Source organism: Sapajus apella, unplaced genomic scaffold (assembly GCF_009761245.1).
Source record: "Sapajus apella isolate SASKATOON/1434 unplaced genomic scaffold, GSC_monkey_1.0 scaffold3, whole genome shotgun sequence".
NCBI classification, from domain to species: domain Eukaryota; kingdom Metazoa; phylum Chordata; class Mammalia; order Primates; family Cebidae; genus Sapajus; species Sapajus apella.
Window position 1 is genome coordinate 60,433,365 of NW_022436943.1, and position 19,276 is coordinate 60,452,640.

Below are 19,276 nucleotides of genomic sequence, written 5' to 3' on the forward strand. Positions count from 1 at the left end.
ACACACACACACACACACACACACACACACACACACACACACACACATATATATGTATATGGCTCCAGACAACCAACATTACCTGGGGAAGCTCCAGTATGGAGGAAGGAGTACCAGAGATTCCTGAGCCAGGACGCAAAGCTATAGTTCTTTCTTAAAGTCATGATTTTATTACATCAAAGACAAGCATGTTCTGGGGTTAGGAGCCAGGACAAATGATGTCATTTTCACTTCTCTGTGCTCACATTATCCCTCTAATACCGTGTTAAACCTTTCACCACATAGATTAAGAGAGAAATAGAATCCTCACATATACCTTCCTCTGTCATAATATGCTTGCTTTCTTAGCTCCATTGCCTTAAAGATGATGTTCAAGCAAACCACCATGGCACACTTCTAACTATGTAACAAACATGCCCATCCTGCACATGTACTCCAAAGCTTAATTAATAAATAAATGAAGATGATGCTCAGACTCATTTTCATGAGAAAGTAGAGCACCTTTCATGTAGACTTCCTGTCTACCACTCCTGACCCTTTTTTAAATCAATACCCCAAATGTCTTCTTGTCAACCTGACAATCATTGTCACTCTGCAACCCCACAAGCAACTCACGCATACAGGTGGTGACCATGCCCACCTCTGCATTCCCTGATTTCTCTTCCATGAAGCAGGTGATTGGAACTGTGGGATTTTTTTTCTCTTTTGAGATGGAGTCTTGCTCTGTTACCCAGGCTGCAGTGCAGTGGCGTGATCTCTGCTCACTGCCGTCACCACCTCCCAGGTTCAAACGATTCTTCTACCTCAGCCTCCCAAGTAGCTGGGGTTACAGGCACACGCCAGCATTCCTGGCTAATTTTTGTATGTTTAGCATAGACAGGGCTTTGCAATTTTGACCAGGCTTGTCTCAGACTCCTGACCTCATGTGATCAGCCCTCGTCAGCCTCTCAAAGTACAAGGATTACTGCTGCACCCAGCCTAGGTTTTTATTTTTATTTTTTAAATAATTTATAGGGAGACACACTCTTCCTTTGGTTCAGTTTCCCATGCTTCATATCCCAAATAGTAAAGCCTTTTCATCCACCCATAGGGCCTACATAGAAGAAGCTTTCTCCCCCATTAGGCCAGCTGTTTCCAGTGATCACTCCAAGTAGCATGCTGGAGGTGTGAGCAGCCTGTCTGCCCCATGTCACCTCCTTCAAAAACTTTGGCACACCAATTGAAAGGCATGGAAGTCATCGTGCTATTTTGTCAGGTGTGAAATATCATGAAAATTATTTTCTCTAGGCTTTCAGTGAACAAACAAAATGAATGCTGGAAGTTCATCTGTGGTTTTACCTAGCTCACCAGCACATACGTCTTCAGCAGGCGGGGTGCCGTGGCTCATGCTGTAAATCCTAGCACTTTGGGAGGCCAAGGTGGAAGGATCATGAGGTCAGGAGTTCGAGACCAGCTTGGCCAGCATGGTGAAAACTCATCTCTACTAAAAATACAATAATTTGCCAGGCCTGATGGCACATGCCTGTAGTTCCAGCTATTCAGGAGGCTGAGGCAGAAGAATTTCTTGAACCCAGCAGGTGGAGGTTGCAGTGAGCCAAGATCCTGCCACTGCACTCCAGCCTGGATGACAAAGCAGGACTCCATCTCAAAAAAAAAATTAAGTCTTCAGCAATATTTGGGTGTGAAAAGCTTAAATGAGAACAGTGGGAGAGGTCCTCACTTCTTTTGAGTGTATCCTTTTCGAACGAAATTGGAAAGTTTATGGAAGCTCAAAGTTGGACAAGGAGTCAGAGGTCATGCCTGTCTATCATCTCTGCCTTTTTAATGTACACACACCTAAGAGCTGGCAGAATCAACAAATGAAGGGGTTGTTGTTGGAAGCAAAGATCAGTAAGATAAGTAAGAAAACTCCAATGACAACGCACCTGGTTTTCTTGTAGACAAAACACTTCATTGGAAGTACGTGGGAACTAGTATTGGCTCAGAAAGCAAGATCCAGTTTTGACAGGGAAAATGAATCAGTTCTGGAAGCAGGGAAGTGTCTTCTTCAGATGAAGAGACCTCTGATGGGCAGGAACTGTTGGAAGGTATGATATTTACTGCTCCAAGTAGATGTGGGGCTCCGTTTGTTTCAGTCAGAGCTGCAGAAGGGATTTAGGATTATTGAGGAAATTGCTACTGGTGAGAAACTGGCAGAAAGTATGTTTCATGATGCATTTACCATAGTCAGGATTAGCCAAGTCTTCAGAAAAAACTCTAATATGAAAAAGAAGATTTGAGATGGGAGGAGGGGCCCCAGGCACTCTCTGGACTCCGGTCTTGGAAGCAGCTCTGGCAGCTTCTCCCATCTCTCCTTAGAGACAGTAGCTGCATATCCAGGGAGCCTTGTCTTCCTCAACATAGATACAGGCATCTCTAAATTAGATGATAACTGTTAAGTTTGCAGAGGGAGGATTGTAGATAGCCAGCAGTGATTGCATAGTGCATGGGATAAATGCAACCTAAACATCTTTCTTTGGTACTTCCTTTTAACTCAGCAAAATCAGATAGCACTAGTAGGAAATAAACCAAGGAATCTGCTTGGCAAGTTTTTAAAATAGAAAGAGAAAACGTTTTAGAGGTGAATACATGGTACATCAGATGGGACATAGGTTGAAAACTCTCCGTAGCAATGAAGTGTTAGCTGAGTATATATGCCCCAGTGGAAAGAGGCAGTGGAAGAGCTCGATGCCAGTAGAGCATGTGTGAGTTGAAGAACCAAGCCGCTTCCATTGTCTTTTATCACAGACATGACTTAGCAAAGGTCTGGCATCCAGTTCCCTCTCACCTCTCTGGACCTTGGCCCTGATGCCCTCTGCTGTTTTTCTTTATACCTCCTTCTCTGTCTCCAAACCCTAAGTCATTTTATAGCTTGTTGGCGTGTGGACTTAATCTGACCTGCAGTTATTTTGTTTTTAAATTGAATTTAAATGTTTTCAGTTACTAATACACTCTCTCCAGTAAAACAGTCAATGTTACATGTTTTACTTCTGCTTTACACGCTACGGAGTACCAGGTCAGTCAGGAGACCCCCACCCAGCCAAGCTGAAGGAATTGAGAGGCAGACACCCAGATAGCACAACAGAGTGGATCTATCTTGGGGACCAACAGCCTGAGAGCCTGAAGGGCTGACAACTCTTCCAGTCTGAAGGCCCTGAGCAGAGATTCATCCATGTATTTATTTGCTCTTTGACAGGTGATTCTTATTAATACCCAGGTGCTCTACCTATACACATAACTCAGGAATATACCAGGTAGGCAGCTGTTACCTGCCTACCACTAATTACAAACGAAAAGTATCTTCCACAAGGGAACAGTTGGTGCAGGGTAAACTTAATGTTACTCAATAACACACTTCCTTAATTTCCTGTTGGCTATTAATGAGTTTGTGTGCCTGCTAGTAAGTCTCCCTTCACTTCATCGAGGAAGCTTTTCCTCTCCACCCTGTGGTGGTTACTACAGGGTGTCAACTTGATTGGATTGAAGGACACAAAGTATTGTGCTTTGATGTGTCTTTGAGGGTGTTGCCAAAGGAGATTAACATTTGATTCAGTGGACTGAGAGAGGCAGACCCACCCTCCATCTTGGTGAGCACCCTCAAATCAGCTGCCATCAAGGCTAAGATAAAAGTAGGCAGAGGAACGTGGAACGACTAGACTGCCTGAGACTTCTGGCCTCCATCTTACTCCTGTAGTGGAAGCTTCCTGTCCTCGAACATCAGACTCCAAGTTCTTCAGCTTTGGGGCTCTTAAACTTACACTAGTGATTTGCCAGGGGCTCTTGGGACTTCAGACATGAACTAATGGCTGCACTGTCAGCGTCCCTTCTTTCGAGGTTCTGGATATTTGACTGGCTTCCTGGTTCCTCAGCTTGCAGATGTCCTATTGTGGGACTTCACCTTGTGATCCTGTGAGTCAATTCTCCTAATACACTCCACTTCAGGTATTCATCTATCCTAATAGTTCTGTTCCTTTAGAGAATCTGACTAATACATTCTTAGCATAAACTGAGTGATCTTATGAGTTTCCACAGAAAAACATTCCTATATACAGCATAGCTATTATCACACAGCATCTTTTTGAAAACAGGAGTTAGTATTTTATCTGTGTCACTAATACCTATTATGATGCTTGACACATATACATGCTCTTTTATCAACCTGTCTATCTATCTACCTATCTATCTATCTATCTATCTATCTATTCATCCATTCATCTTCATCTACCTATTTGGTTTTTTTTTTTTTTTTGAGTCGGGGTTTCGCTCCTCTTGTTACCCAGGCTGGAGTGCAATGGCGCAATCTCGGCTCACCGCAACCTCCACCTCCTGGGTTCAGGCAATTCTCCTGCCTCAGCCTCCTGAGTAGCTGGGATTATAGGCATGCGCCACCATGCCCAGCTAATTTTTTGTATTTTTAGTAGAGATAGGGTTTCGCCATTTTGACCAGGATGGTCTTGATCTCTTGACCTCGTGATCCACCCTCCTCGGCCTCCCAAAGTGCTGGGGTTACAGGCGTGAGCCACCGCGCCCGGCCTACCTATTTGGTTTTAAGATTGTGAAAACAGAATATCCAGATAATGCTGACAAATAGTGCCATTCAACACATGATGAAAGAAACTGAAGGCTGTTAATTTAGAAAAGTTAATCCATTCGAGGACACAATGTTTTTATAATGCACCATTTCATAATAGAGCAAACTATTCTACTTTTTCCCCCTAATAGCATGCACCGTATTTTTTATTGGACCATGCACTCCTCAGGAGCAGAGGGCCATCCTGCTACTTCTACATCATTAAGTCTCCAGAGCCCTGCAGATGGCATATGTGCAGTAAATCTATTATAAATGAATAAAATATCTGAAGCCTTGGGGGTAAGGAAGCATGTTTATTTGCTTTTCAAAATGTAGAGCTAGGTCCCATGGGTGGCACTTAAAAGGAACAGGACTCAAATTCCCTGAGAGAGGGGATGAAACGACTGGAGTGGCACAAACATCTGATGGACTATTTAGTGAGAGTCCTGAGTGTCAGGGTCCATGGCCATTTGAGATCCCTCTTCAAAAGTAAACACTTCCCTTTGAGGCCATGTGGTTTGACGCTCTCATAACTGTAAGTCCCTGGCACTCTATCAAGAAGAGATTTATTAAATGTAACAGACCAGGATATTATTACATAAAGAACACTGTCCCTTAGCTGCAATCAACTTACCCAGCCATTGGATGGTTTCCCTTGTTTCCTGAGCAGTTTATATCTTCTATCACTGCTACTTAGTGAGGACTAGATTTGTGTCTGTCCACCATGCTGGACACAGCCATATTGGAAATTATGTCTCCAATATCAATTGAATAGAAATATCATAGGATTCAGTACCAGGTGGTTTTTTAGTCTCTTGGATATTTACTGTTATTTTGCTATTTATTTTTTGGTACAAATTTCTCTTTGGTGTTCTAACAAAAGTTAAAGTAGCCAGTTAGTGACCCTTGATTTTTTTATATCTCACCATATTACTTCTAGCTTCTGAACAGTTTTTGAAAATCTTTGGCAGTTTTATGTCCAGTGATTTACATACAAGTGGAAGGCTTGGAGTTGGTTGGCTATCACCATGATGATATGATATGAGAACCCAGGGATAGCTGATATGACTCTTCAGCCCAATATGACTCCACAGGTGAGTGAAACATGAAGACATTGAGACATCTGCAAGTTAGAAGCAGCCCAGGTGAAAATTCATTATTAGGTAGGGCTTTAGACACAACTCGCATCAAACTTAGTAAGCTGTCATTGATACAAATGAGTTGCAAGTCTCATATGGTATATAAGCCATCTATGAATTTGATTCCTGTTAGGCTCATCACCAAAAGTCACACTCTAAGTTGTTGTCAAGATGTATTTGGCTCTCTGGAGTAACCCAAAACTGTATCCAGTACGTTAGGCAACTACTTAACAACACCCATGAGTCCCTAGGAAATCCTTCATCTAGCTAAGAGGGTATACCAGACATCACTTAATTATTTATGAATTCTTAAATATTTGAGCTTTGACTTCAGGTTTAATTTGACTTAGAGACTTGTATTTCCTAGGGAAAGTCTAGCTCAGAAACAGCTTTAGTTTTTACTTAGCAATTTGGATATCTCCTCTGTGTATGTCCTGCTTATAGACTTATATTATGTACAGTTGACCCTTGAAACACATGGGGTTGAATTGCACAAGGCTACCTGTACACAGACTTTCTGCCACTTCTGCCACCCCTGACACAGTAAGACCAAGCCCTAGTCAACCCCCATCACCCCAGGCTACTCGACATAAAGATAACAAGGATGTAGACCTATATGATGGTCCACTTCCACTTAATGAATAGGAAATATATTTTCTCTTCCTTATGCTTTTCTCAATACAATTTTCTTTTCTCTTGCTAACTTTATTGTGAGAATATAAATGTAACATACAACATATGCATTAATCGACAGTTTATGTTATCAGTAAGACCTCCAGTCAACAGTAGGCTATGTGTAGTTAAGTTTTCAGGGAGCCAGAAGTTGTACACAAATTTTAAACTGCATGGAGGGTTGGATTTTCCTAACCTCCACATTGTTCAAGGATCAGCAGTACCTAGGACCAACTATCTGATGTCTACAGCATACCGGCTGGAGATTTGTTCAGGTAAACCAAAAAGTTCATTTGTTACTTTTTTTTTTTGACTTTCAAAATGTTGTAGGCTATGTTTCTGCCATTTACCTTGGTGCTGTATGACAAGGATTGCCATTTACCCAGCTCCAAAAGTCGCCTCAATGTTTTCCCAGCCTCTGGTGTTCACCTTTATCAAAGCCAATGCAATATATTATGTTAGTTCCCCAGTCCTAGATCCCAATTTCTGTATCAGTTTGCTATTACTATTTAACAAATGATCTCAAAACCCAATTACTTAAAATAACCATTTATTTAGCCTGTGATTCCGCATTCTGGAACACCTCTGGGTTCAACCTTTGCTACTTTTGGCGGTGCTCTCTTTTGTGTCTGTGGCATGTAGTGGTCAGTTATTCTAACTTGTCCTGGCTCATGTTGTCTTTGATTTTCCAGCAGGCTAGACCATCTGGCCTCCTGATGACTCAATAGCTGATTGCACATAGATGACTGAGCGAAGCTGGGGAATGAGAATCATCCATTTGAATCCAGATCAAATTCCCAACTCGTAGAATTTTAAAGCTAAATATGTGGTTGTTGTTTTAAGCCCCAGTATTTGGTGTTATAAAACCTCCCTCTTATTACTACATGACATGTCAAAAGCCTATGGAATGTATACTTCTCAATGTCTGTGGAATTAAGGCAGAGAGGCTACTGACAAGTCTACATACTTAAAAGTCTCTTGTATATCTATGGAAACAAGTAAAAATAAATAAATAATTAACAAATACTTAAATAGGAAGAAAGAATGAGACAGAATTGGTTAGAAAAAGACCAAAAGAATAAGTGAAATATGACTTGGACATTTCCAGGTCTCAATAGAAAAGAGCATGGATGCAATGTATTGGGTAGAAGCAGATGACTTAGATTTAATTCTCCAGAGATCAACATTGATTTTTGGTTGCATGTCAGAAAGTGTGTTGGGGGCTGGGACCTCCATTATCGCCTGGTTGGCTTAACAAGGGTTCTTGAGGAGATGGACCTACTAGGACAAATGTTTGGAAATAAAATTGCCTCTAAATTAGTGATGACTTCACTTGCATGGTGCATCTTTTTTTTTTGGTCCTGGAAACTGGAGTGTTTCTATGATCATAGCCACACACAGCCCCATTACTACAATAAGATCTGTCTTCAGGTACAGTGATCATATCCCCCCATGGACACAAAATTACGTTCTGCAAGTGTAAGGGAAGTATAGGAAACATATTGCAACAAGATTTTCTTACTACTCCAGAGAACATTATCCTTGAAAAATGTAAATTGCAGCTCAGATCATAGGCCTGTCAATCAAGCTAATCCCTGAACCGAAAGAAAAGTTGAACTTTTAATACAATCATAACTCTCCTCAATCTATCTCTTGCTCTTTCTCTCTCTCTCAATTGTTACATTTACATAATGTAACAACGAATCAGATAATCTGGTCTATAAAAATTTAAATTTTCTAAAGTTGTTACTAATTACAACCCTTCTTTTGCTGCACCAGAACCAGATTAAACACCATGATAATAATCCAATGACTTGTGATAAAGTAGCAGGTGCTTTATGAAGAAAAACATGGATATGTTTTAATTTAGATTATTCTTGTAGGCTCATGGCTTATTCTACCATAAAACATTTACCCTTAAGCCTTGGAAATTGGTTTTATGGATCTAGGCTTTTACATTTAGTGGTATGTGTCAACAAGGAAATCTTGTGTTTTCTCTCACATGCAACATTTGCAAATCAGTGGAGAGGTCACATTTAATAAGTCATATGTTCCAAGTTGAAAAACAATAAACAAAGTTAAGTTAAAGTTACCAGATGGTGGGTTAAGAGATGCTGAGAAGCAAAAATAGCATTGGCCACAATAATTAACACTTTTTTTCATCCTGAATTACCCTATCTATTAAACCGTGTGATAACCAGTGCTCTCTTTTGGTTTAATTGTTGCCAGGAGAGGCCAGGGACTCTGTGGGCACTTGGATTATACAGAACTGCAACTGCTGTAGCTGGCTCCCAGCAATGGGTGCAATAGAGTCCCTGCTGAAGGCTGATCCTTCCCTGGAGGAATGCTGAAAAAAACAAAAACAAAAACCAGAAAGATGGTAGTTGCAGAAGACAAGGAGGCAGACCTGTTGGAGCCCTCCAGTGGGGAGGTGGCTCAGGAGGCATGCAAGACTAAATCAGTCTTGGAAATAGAAAAAACTGGGTTTGTTACAGTAAAGAATATTTGTTTTAATTTTAAAACTACAGAATCTTAAAATGTTCCATGAAGATTCACTGTGTTCTTTTTATTGACGTAATAAACCTCACTGATATTTACTCACAGAAAGCTGTAGCAATATTTATTTTAGTTATAAATGTACTATTTGGACAGGAATTGGCAGGGGTAGGTCACTACTGCTCCATTTGGCTTCAGCAGGCTCTGGGGATGAGAACAGCTGGGATGATGTCTCCAGTATGATTTGCTTTGTGGAATCCCCAGCATGGTGGCTTCAAAGTAACTGGACTTCCAATAAGGCAGCTCGTGATTCCAAATACATTCTGTGAAGTTGGAGAGAGAGAGAAAGAGGTGAAAGATACAGTCACTTTTCTAACTTATTGTCAAAAGTCATACCACATTGCTTCCACTCATTCTATGCAATACACAAAAGTCACTAAAGTAAGTTTATAGTCAAGGAAAAAGGAATTATTCCTCACCATTTAATGGGAGTATTGCCAAACATTTAGAAGTAAGGTTTAAAACTCACACTCTTTGATTTTTAATATGTTAAGATTCTGTGTTTCATATAGGTTTTATTTATCTTTTACCAGTTCTTTGTACAAATCCTCAGAACTTATTATTTAATGAGTTGTTTTTAGTTGGTGTACTCTTGGCAACTCTTTATATAGCTGGATTTTTGTGGAACTAGACAATGTGCATCCCTCTGTTCCTCTGGCAGTGTTCTCCAGTAATCCCACTGGAAAGATAATTGGGGGGCCATGGTGAAAGATAACAGGAGAACATATCAGGACACAATTTATGATACTTTTTAATTAAAAAATGTAAATGGAGGGCAGTCCACATATAATTCCTATACAAATAATTTCAAGATGAGTATTTTATTGAAAGGAGCAGAGTCTATTTTCTAATAATTTAGCACGCCGAGTGCCTTGGGATACACACCAAACACGCTGAAGAAATGACTGTTATCAGGATGTTACAGTCCTTTCAGTATAACCATTATAAGGAATGTAACCATTAATATCTATTAAGCACTACCTATAAGCCAGACATTGGTACCTAAGTAAAAGTCAATAAATATTTTTGAATGAGGTGAAACACAAAACAAAGCAAACCAAATAAGTAATAATTTATTGTCATTCTTTGACCTTCTTAAAGCCTCTTCAGAAGAGCTCCTAGCACAGTACTGAGCTCTAGAGCCATTTTGTGTGTGTGTGTGTGTGTGTGTGTGTGTGTGTGTGTGTGACACATGTTTATGCCACAACCACAAAGAAAGGCAGAGGGGGCTCAGTAGAGGTACTTCCAGTGCGCCATATGCACAGAGTGGTAGTGTGAGTGCAACTGTGGTTGCTGGGGGAGACCATTTCATAATGGAGAAATCAAGCTCAGAGAGAATAAAAGACTTCTTGTGCTCCCAAACTAATTGATGGAGGAGCCACGATATGTCCACACAGTCTAATTCAAGCCTTTATTTAGTGAGTGGTCCCCAAAGTGGCATCGTCTCACTCTGTGGATTTACAAATTGATGTATTGGGTGTCAGAGTAAAACAGAACAATTTTCATATGTGTTTTTCTCACATTTTAAAATTAAATTAATATGTTTAAATGTATGTACAAACATAAATAAAAGCATAAGACATGTATATATAAATACACACACCTATAAAAATGTTCACTTTTAAATTTACATATATAGCTGAAAATTTTTTTAAATGATCACTGAATGAAGTCATAATTGGGTGCTGCCAACTGTGTTCTTAAAGTGAGAACAATTGTCCCAGTATTTACATCAAGAACACAAAGACTGGGTGTGGTGGCTCACTCCTGTAATCCCAGCACCTTGGGAGGCTGAGATGGGTGGATCACCTGAGGTCAGGAGTTCGAGACCAGCCTGACCCACATGGAGAAACCCCATCTCTACTGAAAATACAAAATTAGCTGGGCGTGGTGGTGCAGGCCTGTAATCCCAGCTACTTGGGAGGCTGAGGCAGGAGAATCGCTTGAACTTGGGAGGTGGAGGTTGTGGTGAGCCGAGATTGTGCCACTGCACTCCAGCCTAGGCAACTAGAGCGAAACTCCATCTCAAAAAAAAAAAAAAAAAAAAAAAAAAAAAAGAAAGAAGCAACAATTTTCTGAGTTGGAATATGTGTTCAATTACGCTGAGTAGCTTTCCAGTTGATAGTCAAGTGGCATAATTATTTCAAAAGCTATTAGTTCCTATAGATTAAATTATATCTAACACTCACCACCCTCAACCCCATTAAAACATCAGGTCATTTCATACCGTTCTCTCAGCGTTTTCAAGGGCTCCATTAGCATCAAGAGAAACTTAACACTGTGAATTGGCAAGTAATTAAATGAAGCATACGATGAGCTTCCGAAGCCCTGTTTTCATCTGGAGGAAACCTAAGTGTTTCACCTGAGTTGAAGTATCTGAAGATTTCTATAATCTGGAAACATTATTCCTGCAGCAGGAAAGATCATATTCTATTGATGATGAAGAGAATAGAAAATGTGCTTATCAGAAAGAACAAAGTTATGTTACCTGGCATGGCTGAGCTTTCACGACCTTTAGTGTCAGAGCTAAGACAACTCACTTCCTTTCAAGACCCTGTGAAACCCTTATAATGTGTCAGATTCTATAGAAAATGAAGAAATAAGACAAACTCCCCATCTAGAGGATCTCATATCCTAGCACAAAAGACATATAAACAAAAAAATGTATAGTGCTGCATCATAAATTCAAGAATAAATAACTACATAGGTACTTAACTTTGTCAAATTCTTCAAATGTGACCTACATGTTTTCTGATATTCCCCATTGTTCTGGCATACAAATGTCATCAGAAGACTCAGACACTGTCTTACATAATTGCATCAAGTAATTCATCAAGTGTCTTATGGGTTACAATAAAAATATATATACAGAAAAGCAGAGGGAAAATATTGTAATACTACACTCTTATAATCATCCTCATCCCACATCTCCTGGAATTAACCATTGTTAGAATCTAGCCATTGTTATTTTCATTTTAAATTTTAAAAATGTCTTATGTCATAACATCAGATATGGTTATTAAAAATTGAAAAGACTTAAAACAATAAAATAAATCACTGCAAACCTCATTACTTAAAAGTAACATCAGGTGCTATGGTAATGGGTATCTTTCACTAAGGAGTGGATATGTTGAAAATATGTAATGTTTTATAAAAATGGAATTGTAGTCTGTTTCTTCTTTAGCTCCTCTTTCATTTGTGCTCTATTGTCTATTTTTTTTGCTAAGTGATCTCCATCATTTTACTATATTTTGCTTGTTTCCTTAGGTATCAGTGCATTTTGTAATACATGTTCCACTTTCTACTTCATTTGTTCTCAGCTGCTTTTTTTCTAAGCAATACTCATACCTGGCTTGGATGGGATAATATTTTTTACTTGATTACTTGTAAACTCCTTTTTTAAATACTTCATGCCATTCAGTTTTTAATATTGATTGGATACCTTTGATTTGTTGAGCACTATGCCAAGTTCTGGCTTCTGTTCTCCATGAGGGAGAGATATAAAACAAACAAACATACAAATAAAATTATTACACATATGTATAAAAAACACAAACATGGTGTTAAGGAAACAATCATGAAGAGACCTTATTTAGATTGGAGGGGCATAAAATGCTTCTCTTAAGAAGTGAGAATTGAACCAAAATCTCAATAATGGTAATCCCAACACTAGAATAGCACCTGGAATGTAGTAGTTAATAAATATTTGATGGTTTTTAACTCAAAGGATAAATGCTTGAGAGGATGGTTACCCCATTCTACATGATGTGCTTATTTCACATGACATTCCTGTATCCAAACATCTTATGTACCCCCATCAATATATACATCAACTATGAATACACAAAACTCTAAAAAATATTAAAAAAGAAAAAAATTGATAAATCAATAAATGGATACATACCTTAATATAAGTATCAGAAAGAAGAATATTTAAAGAGAGAGTTCTATAAGTGTCCAGAATAATTTACTATACTCTTATTTACTAATTAATTTTCTTTTTAGTATTGACATCACTTATTACTAGAATGATAATGATGATAACTGCTATATTTATAGCTATTATGTATGAATTGACACCATAAAACAGCACTGAAATGGCACCTGGATCTGTGTCCCCACTCAAATCTCACATTGAATTGTAAACCTCAGTGTTGAAGGTGGGGCCTAGTGGAAGGTGATTGGATCATGGGAGTGGTTTCTCATGGTTTTACACCAATCCCCTTGGTACTGCCATAGTGATAGTGAGTTTGTGAGATCTGATTGCTTAACACTGTGTAAGATGTAAGACATAGCATTTCTCTTTTAATTTTTATCATGATTGAAAGTTTCCTGAGACTTCCCCAGAAGCAGGAGCTGTTGCGCTTTCTGTACAGCCCACAGAACTGTGACCCAATTAAGCCTCTTTTCTTTATAAATTACCCAGTCTCAGGTTTTCTTTGTAACAGTGTGAAAATGGACTAATATAGAAAATTGGTGCCAAATAGTGGGGCATTGCTATAAGGATACCTGACAATGTGGCAGTAACTTGGGAAATAGGTAATGAACAGAAGTTGGAACAATTTGGAAGTTTGGACTCGGAAGAATACAGGAAGATGGGGGAAAGGTTGGAACTTCTTAGAGCCTTGTTGAGTGATTGTGACCAAAATGCTTGTCGTGATATGGACAGTGAAGTCCAGGCTGAGAATGTCTCAGATGGAAATGAGGAACTTACTGGAAACTGTTGTAAAGGTCACTTTTGCTATGATTTAGCAAAGAGTCTGACTGTATGGTGCCCTTTTCTAGGGATCTATGGAACCTTAAACTTCAGAGTGACAATTTAAGTTATCAGGTGGAATAAATTTCTAAGCAACAAAGTCTTTATATAGTGGCCTGGATGCTTCTAACCACCTATGCTCATATATGTGAGCAAATAAATGACCTGAAGCTAGAATTTATTTTTGTTTATTTACTTATTTTTTAATTTTTATTTTTGTTTTAACTTCCGGGGTACATGTGCAGGATGTGCAGATTTGTTACACAGGTAAATGTGAGCTGTGGTGGTTTGCTGCACCTATCAACCTGTCACCTAGGTATTAAGCCCAGCATACATTAGCTATTCTTCCTAATGTTCTCCCTCCCCTCACTCCACTTCTGACAGGCCCCAGGTGTATGTTGTTCCCCTCCCTGTGTACATGTGTTTTCATTAGTATTTATATTTACAGGGTAAGCAGAGTAAAAGCTTTGAAATTTTGCTGTCCAACCATACGATAGCAAAGAAAAGCCCATTTTCAGGGGAAGAATTCAGGCAGGCTGCAGAAATGTTCTATAAGTAAAAAGAAGCCAAGTGCTAAAAATCAAGACAATGGGGAAAAGGCCCCAAAGACATATCAAAGACCTTTGTGGCAGCCCCTCCAATCCCAGACCCAGAGGCCTAGGAGGACAGAATAATTTTGTAAGGCCCCACTACCCTGTGCAGCCTTGAGACACTGCTTCCTGCATCCTGGTTGTTTTGGCTCCAACCAAGGCTCAGATGGGCCCAGGTACACCTGAGACTACTACTTCAGAGGGTACTAGCCCTAAGCTTGGCAGTCTACACATGGTGTTAAGCCTGAAGGTGCACAGAATGCAAGAGTTGAGGATTGGGAACCTCTCCCTAGATTTTTGAGGGTGTTTGAAAAGCCTGAATGTCCAGGCAGAAGCCTGCCACAGGGGCAAAGCCCTCATTAATAACCTCTAGCAGGGCAATGTCAAGGGAAAACACTGGATTGAAGTCCCACACAGAATCCCTACAGGGGCACTGCCTAGTGGAGTTGTGAGAAGAGGGCCACCAGCCTCCAGACTCCAGAATGGTAAATCCACTGGAACTTTGCACCTGGAAAAGCTGCAGGCACTCAATGTTAGCCCTTGGGAGAAACTGTTGAGGGCTGAAACCTGCAAAGCCACATGGCCAAAGCTGCTCAAGGCCTTAGGAACCCACCCCTTGCGTCAGCAAGCCCTATATATGAGACATGGAGTTAAAGAAGATTATTTTGAAGCTTTAACATCTAATGACTGCCATGGTGGGTTCAATTCCTACACCTCCATTGTAGGTTGAAAATAACTAACTTGTTTTTGATGTTACAGGCTTATAGGCAGAAGGGACTTACTTGGTCTCAGATAGACTCTAGACTTTTGAGTTAATGCTGGAATGAGGTAAGACTCTGAACAACTGTTGGGAAGACATGATTGTATTTTGAAATGTGAGAAAGACATGATATTTTGGAGAGTCCGGAGTGGAATTATATGGTGTGAATCTGTGTCCTCAACCAAATCTCATGTCAAAGTTTATTCTCCAGTGTTGGAGGTGGGGCCTGGTAGAAGGTGACTGAATTATGGAGTGGGGGATTCTCATAGTTTAACACACCATCCTCCTTTGTGCTGTCATGATGATAGTTCCCATGAGATCTAGTTGTGTAAAAGTGTGTGACACCTACTGCCTCTTTCCCTTCCACCTGCTCCAGCCACGTAATCCATCTCTGCTTCTCCTTCACCTTCTGTCTTGATTATAAGTTTCCTGAGGCCTCCTCAGAAGCAAAATCTTCTAAGCTTCCATTACAGCCTGCATAACTGTGAGGGAATAAAATCTCTTTTCTTTAAAAATTACCCAGTCTCAGATGTTTCTTTATAGCAGTGCAGGAATGGACTAATACAGGCACTCTAATCACCTTTACTGATATCTCAACTAACCATCAGAAAATTATAAAGTAACACTTTGTATGTGCAAGATGTTGTTGTGTTTTGTTTTGCTTTTCCAGATGAGGAAATTGCAGCTTAAAGGAGTTTAACTAATTTAGCCAAGGCCACAAAGCAATAGGAAAGAACCTCAAATTTAAAACAGGCTTGCCTTTCTACAAATCCAGTGATTGACATCTACCAGCCTAATATGATATCCTGTGTGACCAACTGCTTGTCTTAGTCCAAATGCCACAAAATACAACAGGTCTGAGAAATGTATTCACCTGTAGCAAAGGTGGGTAAAATAATTATGAGGAAAACCAGAAAAGCAGGGTAAGCTTGGGCCCAATACTGGGGCCAGGTATATCTAGATTCAAATTCAAGTCTAGACAACCACAAGGTGACATTGAGTGAATAGCTGAATCCAAATTACTTAGGTTTCAATACCTGCACCATGGAGACAATAACACATTGATTCGTATGATGACTAAATTATATAATGTAAGTAAAATGCTGAGTTCTTGACTTGACAAAGTGGAGTGGTTGTTTAGAATGTACATATCAAGTTAAAGGAAGTAGTTGATTTGTATGTATAGAAAGGGTCTAGGTGACTTTTTAGACAAAATGACAGATAAACTGAGATTCAAAGGACAAATGGAAGTTTGCAAGGTAGAGAGAAGGGAAAAATATTCCAGATATAGCGAGTGCTGTGCACAAAGACAAGAGACAAACTCCTTATGTGGAAACCACATATCAATAATCATTTTTTTCTTTACTTTTTATAGCAAGTCGGGGGCACTGGAATGCAATGTTTCTGCTTGACATAAATTTTTACAATATTCTTAAAATAGTGTTCATGATGAAAAGAATTATAACAAAAAGACTTCCCAGAAAAGAATTAAAAAGTTCTTCCTTGAATTCATTTTGTATTTGCAAATGGGAACACTTGTTTCACATTCTAAGCCAACTGGGCCTGAAGAATTTATTTTTGGCTATTTCTTTTTAAGTACCAACGTGTCTTCCTACATCTTCCTACATTTAGCATCCGGAGTATAAGTTCTCCTAAGTAGAGAGTTTTCAGAGTTATAATGTTCACTGAGCATTAAATGCTAATAATTTTATTCTTCCTTTCTTAACACTTTGTATTTGCAGCGGGGCTGGAAATTCTAAGTGTGAAGCTAAAGTACAAAAGCTTGTATGAGAGGTATAGGAAAGGAGTGTTGGCTGAATAATTGCAAACGTCTTTGAAGAATACCGGTGCTTTGCTGTTTCCAGTTTAATTTAGCAACCTTGAGAAATTAAAGAAGATTTTTATTAGCATCTTATCCTTCTATGTTCACTAGCACCATTTGGTAGGAATAAAATTGAAATCTTTCTAGCTATTATCTTTGTTAGAATTATTAAATACTTTAGCTTGGGAGCAATTATTAAAGAGGAAAGGGTGTATCTCTTGCTGACAGCCTACTTGGTGTCACTGCATTGCTTAATCCTCACAATGGTGTAATAATTACTGTTGTCCCCATTTGCAAATATAAAATGAATGCACAGGAGATAAAACAGCTAAAAAACATGCAGCACTGGGATACTAGTACTTCTCACACATTAAAGACCAACTTTAAAGACATCACCGTTGATCAACGTAGGCTGACAATTAAATAGATGTGTTTTATTGCTAACAAATTCTATGCATCATATTCATGGCCAAATACATTGGTAGATAATACACAAAGGACACTCATTCATTGTTTTCTTTTTGTATACATTATGTCACCATGTGAAACAGAATTTAGAGTTACATGCATTAAAGATAACAAATTTTTGAAAAGTAAGAGGATGCAAATACTAAAATATGTTTTTTAAATAAAAAATTGTAGCAGGGGATAAGAATTCAAAACTTCCTGGACATGGAAACCAGTGCAAAAGCATCGCATAAACTATTTCAGAAAGTCTGATATTTAATATAAATGAGCAAATTGCATTATATCACTCATTACTGAATAAAAAATTGAGCACTTGTTTTTTGGGGTTCGTACTTTATAACATTTGCTATGTATTTTTACAAGATTATTATACAATACATCAATGGACTGTGGGTGGTGCGACGGAGCACTTATTCCAAATATTTACAAATCACATCTGTTACCTTGAATTGTGTTATTATGGCCTCCACAACCATTGTGCTGTCAACTCAAAGGAAGAAATATCTTCCTCAAGCTCTATTTGAAGGCCAAATATATCTTCCCACCTTTGTTTCTACTATTCTAATTCATCATCTGACCATTTTTCGACATCTCCTTTAATACAGCTTTATGTTATATCTCTAGGTCTTTTGATGCATGCTATTAGGCATCTCTTCCTTACTGCTGCATACATCCACCATGTTATTTAAACTCACATTTTCACCTACTCTTCCAGTTCTCTCACGTCTTTTCTCAGTATGAGCCTTAGGAGTCATCCTAACTACCAAGCTTTGTTAATCTGTATTATGACAAAGAAATAAAGTCACTCTCCACTAAAAGCCAAGGCTTCTAATGATCACATAGGTAGATAGTCACCCATTTACACACTTCTTAGTCCCACTAGATTGTGAATACATTTCACAGGACAGTGCATGAAGCTTGCATTATCTTTTAAACTTTACCAGGAATGCCACAGTTCAGTGTGATATCTGCAGAGGTGAGCAGGTAGCAGATGCATGTGGCCGTGAGGTCAAACAGGGAGCATTCTGAAGGTTGCGAGAGGTCACATTCCACCCTGGTGTCAGAGGTATCACAGGGTGGAGAGCAAGCCTCCTGTGCTCCAACTTGCCTGGTTGCCTCATACTGCTGTTCGTCATCCTATCATGTCTCTTTTCCCAAGTGTAAAGACCTAGATGCTCACACAACCTGAAAACTCTATCATAGTTTTGTACTTTCTAGCTCTGTAGCCCAGTATTTACTTTCACACACAACTAGGGCAGGCACGGTCGCTCAAGTCTGTAACCCAAACACACTGGGAGGCTGAGGCAGGAGGCCGGCTTGAGCTCAGAAACTCGAGACCAGTCTGGGCAGCATAGTGGAAACTTGAATCTACAAAAAATAAAATGTATATATAAGCATTTGCTGCATGCAGTGGCTTGTGCCTGTAGACCCAGCTACTCAGGAAGCTGAGATGGGAAGATTGCATGAGCCCGGGAGGCTGAACTGTGATTGCACCACTACATTGCAGCCTGGATGACAGAGTGAGACCCTGTCAGAAAAAAAAAATCACTTATTAGGGAAATTGTGCTCACCCTACAAGCCTCTCTCCATTTTGTTGTCTAATAGCAATTTATAACTTTCTTAATAACATTAATCATAAATTATAATCATATATTATTTGGGTAAATAACTTAAGTACGTATTTTCTACTCAGGAAGCTGAGGCAATAGTCCCATCTCAGCCTCTGGAGTAGCTGGGAAAACAAGTGCATGCCACTGCATCCAGCAAATTTTTTATATTTTTATCTTTTTACAGAGACAAAGTCCCGTTGTGTTGTCCAGGCTGATCTTGAACTGCTGGGATCAAGTGATTATTTCACCTCAGCCTTCCAAAGACTATAGCTTCTGGAAACCAGGGTTAATGTA

The 19,276-nt window shown here is 39.3% G+C and overlaps 1 long non-coding RNA gene across 1 annotated transcript; it reads right to left on the reverse strand.

Moving 5' to 3' along the window:
• Window positions 1-13,339: 13,339 nt before the first annotated feature.
• Window positions 13,340-18,196, reverse strand: LOC116529666. The gene is made up of 3 exons (XR_004259600.1): window positions 18,186-18,196; window positions 17,660-17,665; window positions 13,340-13,413 (listed from the first exon to the last, which is right to left on the reverse strand). It is a non-coding gene; the product is annotated as an uncharacterized LOC116529666 (long non-coding RNA).
• Window positions 18,197-19,276: the final 1,080 nt, after the last annotated feature.